Raw genomic sequence first — 7,073 nt, forward strand, 5'->3', positions numbered from 1 at the left:
ACAATAGTTTTGTTCAATGAAAGTTTAATTAAACTTTGGTTTAGCTAAACACACATTAAAATGCCCAGTTTTAACACTAATTTTGAATCCTAAATATTAAAAGGAATTTCTCATGGTTGGTTTAATAAAAGATTTAGTTTTATATTAAAATTTAAGCTCAAAATCGTTAACAATTTCAAAATCTTTCAATTTATTTATTAAATCTTTTATTATACCCCATCCGATATCTGTATTATTTATTTTCAAATATCACGCGCTCATCAAAAAATTGTTGCTTATTTAGCCTTTTATTTGTTTATTGAAAACTGCCTGAATGTTGGGATAGGGTAACCTAAATGTGCGCACTAAATTCAATATTAAATATCAAAATAAATTTCAAATATTGTGGAATTTTTTTTAAAAAAAATAAATTAATTCAAATATTGTATTAAAATCTTCTATTTTAATAAATTAATTTAAAGACAAAAAAAATGCTTGACTTGAGCTTGAGTAAATGGTGCGCTTTTGAAAATGTTTCTTAAATTTTAAAAATTTTTCTTAAAACATTAAAGTAAATTTACATACATAAATAAAAACCCCTAATCCTTGAGAAGGTAAGTTTTACAATTTTTAAAGATTTTTCTTTCAGACAAATTCAATTAACTTAATATTTAATTTTAAAAATATTTTTTCAAAAATTTTGCCTTAATTTGATATAAAATTTACAGAACCAGTTGGTAGGGTTTCACCCAAATTTCCCTCCCAACAAACTAGCAGTAGTTTTACGGCAGCCGCCACCCAAGGCTTGACATTATTATGTCAGGCACAGGCTTATCCAGCTCCTTTGTTTAGGTGGGTTTAAAGGAAAAGATTTAATTGTCCAAACAATTGTTAAAGAAACTTTTGATTAAAAAAAAAATTAGATCAAGTTTTGAAATCTAAATATTTAAAATGTTAAAAAAATCATTTAATTAAAGAAATGTGTTAAATCATAGCAATTTAAATATTAAAATTGTTTAGAAATCGAGAATTTTAAAGTTTTTATATTTTTTTTTCACCCAAATTTGTTTTTTTTTACCGCGACTATTTTTATATTTATCACCCAATTTTATTACACACGATTTTTTTCACAAATTTTTTTTTCATCCGAATTTTTGTTTTCCAAAAATAGTTTGCCCTTCTTTAATCTCATCTGAGTATTTATTTTCCATGATAATTTGACCCTTGTAATTATCACACCATTTGCAACACTGTTGCGTTTGCATTACTGTCTCTTTTTATCAATATGGCGTAATTGAAGAGAGAGAGGGAGAGATAGAGTGAATCAAAGGAGAAACAAACAAAAAAATTAAGATGTTGCCATATTTTAGTTGTTTTTTTCTTGGCAAACATTGTTTCAAACATTAAAAAGAAATAAATGACAAACAATTGCATTTGTAGGGTCCCCAATCGAATCCATTCTGTAAATACAATAAAATAATAAACTTCTAATTGTATAACAATTTCACTATAGTAAATGATGTATAAATTGCATTAATTTTCTAAAATGTTTAACCAGACTCAATAATCAGGCAGTTTTCCTTAGTTTATATAAAAAAAATTTATAAAACCTGAAACAATTTGAGTTCAATCTTCCATAATATCTCTTGTTTGAGCCCTCTTTTATAAAGTGTTAAACCTTGTGCTACTTTTTAGAACCTGTGGGCAGTGTAGGCCCCCGACTTTTAACCGGCAATGATATAAAAGTTATAGATATAGCTGCCAACTTAACCATAACATTGTTATGTCCAGCTCAAGCTTATCCGGTGCCATATTTTAGGTAAATTTTGGAAAAAAAAACTATCCCAACATTTTGATAAATTCAGAAACACAACTGGAAAAGAAATTTCAACATTTTTAAATGAAAAACATTTAAAAATTATTCTGGTCGTATTTCTGAATCAGGCCCTAACTTTTATTTTTAGTGATTGTTTTATTATATTAATGAAGTGAATTTTTTACACATATAGAACCGGTTGCTAGTGTAGCTCCCAAATTAACCTCTGGCGATGAATCACGTATAGTTAAAGTTTATTTAAACAAAAAAGCCACTCTCTTGTGTCCAGCCCAAGCCTATCCGGTGCCATTTTTTAGGTAACCTTATAAAAACAACATTCAAACAGTTTTCTGTTCTTTAATTATATTGAAAACCAAAAAAATCTTAACATTTTAGAACCCTTGGGCTCGGTTAGACCCAAAATAACGGGCGGTGATGATAATATTAAAACTCCTAAAGTTAAATTACAACAAAAAGCTACTTTATTGTGTCCAGCTCAAGCTTATCCAATGCCATATTTTAGGTAAACTTCTTATTAAAACCCACGAAATTGGAACCATGATTTTAGGCAGTTTTCTTTTTCTTAAATATTTTTCTTTAAAATGTCTCTTTTTCTTTAGAACCCATTACTAGTGTAGCTCCTCGTTTAACATCGGGCGATGATTCTCGCTCTGTTAAAGTGTATCGAAATAAGAGCGTAACTTTGTTGTGCCCTTTTCAAGCTTATCCGGTTTTAGTATTTAGGTAATTTTTATCCTTTTATAAAGGCAAGTTTCAAAATGTACTTTTGATGAATAATTTTATTATTGAAATGATTTGTTTTGTGTTCAAGAACCCATGGGCAGTGTTAGTCCTAAAGTTTCTACGGGCGAAGATGTTAAACATACTAAGGTTAAAGAGAGTGAGAGTTTAAGTTTGATATGTCCAGCCCAGGCCTATCCAACGCCATATTTTAGGTAAGGCTAAGGAGTTTTAATGTAAATTCTTATTAGAGCCTTCAAATAATAACTGAAGGCCTTGAAATTCTTATTTATAATACTAGTCGCTATACAAATCCTAATGATAAACGATTTTTTAATTTAGATCCAGAAGGGGTAGTTTCCCTGGTACCGTCCAGCTTAAAACTACAAATTGAATCTTTATTTCTTTGTGTCTATTCCTAAAGTGTTTGATTTTAAAAGATCGCTTAATTTAGTTGTAAATTTGAACCCATTAATTTCCCTTATCCTAATTTAGGCAGTTTTTAATCGTTACTAGAATTATTTTTTTCATATTTATATTTATTTTTTTGAATTTTCTAGAACCCATGGGCAGCGTCAGTCCAAAAGTCACAACTGGTGAAGATTTTAAACATATCAAAAGTAAATCTAATCAAAGTTTAAGTTTATTGTGTCCGGCTCAGGCTTATCCCACTCCATTTTTTAGGTAAACTTCAAACAAATCATTTGAAAATAAAAATTTTTGTTATAATTTTCCCACTACTAAAGAAATTTTCTAATTTTCAAGATAAATGAGCTTTTTTGACATAAACTACAGCTATTAAGTATTTTTCTAAATTTAGTAATCATTAGGCGTTTGAAAAAACGCTAATTGGCTGCACTGCTTTACTTCAAATGTTGTTTTTATATATTAAGCGTTTGAAAAAACGCTAATTGGCTGCACTGCTTTATGTCAAACGTTGTTTTTATACAAAATGGTGGATAGTGGTGTCACAAAATCAACCATTAACTGTATTTTAAAAATGACAAGTTACAATTTTGCGCAAATTTACTGCATTTCATACATTTTAAGTTGAAATGTTAAAAAAATAATAAATTTTCTTTCTAATTACTTTATAGCCTGAAGATTATTTCATCATAAAGTTCGACAAAAATCCAAAAACATTAAATTATTTTCTTATTTTAGCCAGCCCAACATTTAGGTTGCAATCTTAGCTCTACACATTTTTCTTATTATTTCTAAAAATATTTACTTTTTTTAGAGCCTCTGGGCAGTGTTAGACCCAAGGTCAATGTCCAAGATAAACATCAATTTATTGATGTGGACTTACATCAGCATTATGCCTTACTTTGCTTGGCTCAGTCATATCCTATGCCAGCATTTAGGTAATTTTTTTTTCATAGTCGTATTACCAAAACATTCAGGCAGTTGTTTTCTTTTAAACCCTATTGTTATTAAAGAAATTATATTAAATTACCTTTCTCTAGAACCCTTGGGCAGTGTTAAACCGAAAATAAATGTACAAGATAAATTGCAGACTAGAGAAATTTCGCAAAATATAGATTTTGCTTTGCTATGTCCAGCTCAGTCGTATCCTATGCCGGCTTTTAGGTAAATGTTAAAAAAATATGTTATTAAAGTTAATTAGTTAAAATTCCCAACATTAAGGCAGTCTTTAATAAAGAAACTGTTTGAATATTTAAAGAATTATCGTTATTTTCTTACCTTTAAAATACAACTGTGTGTTTATGTTGTGTATAAAGGAGCAGAGTTGTATTTTTGTGTCCACGTAGCAATGTTTGTTGTAGCAATTGACAATTTCGATTGCGTCCATAAAATTTGCGATGTGTAGACCGCAAATTGTGATATGTAGCAATCCATTGCTCTACTCATTCAGTTCAGTTGTCATTAATGGCAAATTTCTTCTAAAAAATAAAATAACAGCTCCTATTCTCTGTAATAAAAAGTGAAAACTTCCATTTTAGCACTTTATAGTCGTTTAATACAGAGATAGTGAGGCTCTTCTTTACTTTAAACTTCTTAAGTTTGAATATTATTTTTACCAACAGAATTTTTTTTCGAAAACTTACGGAGCAGCTCTTTAATACAATTTTCGTCCGAAATTGTCTCCTATGGTAAAAAAAAACTTAAAGCGCTATTTTGAAATTTGTTTAAAAAAAAATCAATTTCAAATTACAGCATTAAAATGTCAAACATTTTCTATTGAAACAATTTATTTTATTTCCCTTTTGTACATTTGTATGAAATTCTCATTTTATTTAATACTTTTGACACTGAACATGCCCTACAAATGCAACCCTGCAATGACAACATATGCCACAGAGTTGCATTTTGAAGTTTAGAGTTTGTTTGTTTAAACATTTTGTAAAACCTTTCAGAACCCATTGGCAGTGTACCGCCCAAAGTTAGCATAGACGACGAGATAGCCAATGCTAGAGCTAATTTGGCACAAAGCTTAAGTCTTAAATGTCCAGCTCAGTCGTATCCCATACCGGTTTATAGGTAAATAGATATGTTAGAATCAAGCCCAACATTCAGGTTTATTACTAAGATTTACCGTCTGTTTATGGATTCTAAAAGAAAATCACACATAGTAAGTGTTTTTCTATTATCGTTTGGAATCCCTAAACAAACCTATATTTTCTGCCATTTCCAGAACCCATTGGTAGCGTACCGCCCAAAGTTAGCATAGATGATGAATTTAAAAATGCCCGCGTTCATTTGGCTGACAGTTTAAGTCTGAAATGTCCCGGTCAAGCATATCCCATACCAGTTTATAGGTAAATGGCAATAAAATTTAAATGCATTTCTCTACATTAACCCTTTGACGTACACGGGGATACTAAAAAACATAATGGGTTCTATTTTAATATTTAATGAGTTCATAAACGTGTCTCTTATTAATGTGTTTCGATTAAAACAAGTTCGGTTACAGCATTTATTTTTTATTGTATTTGAAAATCTACAGTTTTATTGTTACATTGTCCAAGAATTGTTCATAAATTAGTCTTATGGCCGTGAAAGGGTTAACAACATTCAGACAGTTTGTTTTTATAGGTTATTTCTGATTGGTTTTACTTTATTTTTTTAGAACCTTTGGGTAGTGTACCGCCCAAAATGAATTTACTTGAAAGAGTTCGCACCATGCAAGTTCCGCATGGTGAAGAATATGCCATGCAGTGTCCAGGCCAAGCTTTCCCTGTGCCCAGAGTGAGGTACAAGCAATACATTTTTATTTTCTTTATACAATTAGAATTGAATCTATATTAAATTTAAAGAGCAGTCAATACGGAATAAACGCTTAAAGTAACTACATTATAGGTTACTTAGAGACACTTAAGTGACAATTGACTTCATGCTAGATTACCTGGGATGTATGAAGGAACCAATTGACTTATCTATTCACTACAAAGAGCACATGCGTGTCAAATGACCCAAACTATACAAATTGGAGTCAGCCAAGTGATCAGATATTAGTGACAATTAATGTCTATAAGGGATACCTTGTCAACTTGCTTTTGTGCTGGGATGTTGCTATAAAACTGCATTTTTAAATGTAACCTAATATATTTTGTTTTAAAATTTATAAAAATAGAGTAGTTTTGTTTAAAAAATATCAAGTCCTCTTGACAAACATTCAGGCAGTTTCCTATTGCTTTAGTACTCTATTAATTCTACTTTTGTATAAATAAATATGTTTAGAACCTTTGGGATCCGTGGCCCCTAAAATACCCAATTTGAATGATAAATCACAGATAATGATTGTTGCACAATATGCTCAATATGCCATGCAGTGTCCCGGTCAAGCCTATCCGGTGCCGGTAGTAAGGTAAATCTTCAGCCAAAATTATTAAGAAATTGAAATTTAGAACCCATCCCATCATTCAGACAGTTAAATATATTATAGGACTCTAGAAATGTAAGCTTTATTAATTCATGTTTTATAAACTTTTCAAGAACCTTTGGGCTCGGTGGCCCCCAAAATACCCAATCTCAATGACAAGCTGCAAAAGACAGTGGTCTCGCAAGGCCTAGAATTTGCCATGCAATGTCCGGGCCAGGCTTATCCAGTGCCTGTTGTAAGGTAATTTATGTTTAAAACAAAACCCTAAAACCAACAATCAGGCAAAAGTTTTTATGTCATTAGTAGCAACATTTTAATTATAAATTAAATTTTTCTTTTAAAAGAACCTCTGGGCTCTGTTCCCCCTAAAATCACCAGTCTGCATGATAAGTTTCAAGTATTACAAGTTAAACTAAATGAAAGTTATGCCATGAAATGTCCCGGCCAGGCCTATCCAGTGCCGATAGTAAGGTAAGAGTTTAAAACAATGAGAACCAAACACAGCCTCGGGGCACGAATAGCAATCGGCTTTCTTTTCGTTTTATGAAAATGTTAGACCCATAAAATTCTCATTTCTCTTTTTGGTTGATTTTGTTTTAAAGTGTAAATTATGAAATATTTGAAGTAAGAAGTGTAACCACTAATTTTGGCAAAGGTTACTTAAGTCCTTCTAGGAACCAACCCATATTTAGA

The sequence above is a fragment of the Calliphora vicina genome, chromosome 5 (assembly GCF_958450345.1).
Source record: "Calliphora vicina chromosome 5, idCalVici1.1, whole genome shotgun sequence".
NCBI lineage: Eukaryota > Metazoa > Arthropoda > Insecta > Diptera > Calliphoridae > Calliphora > Calliphora vicina.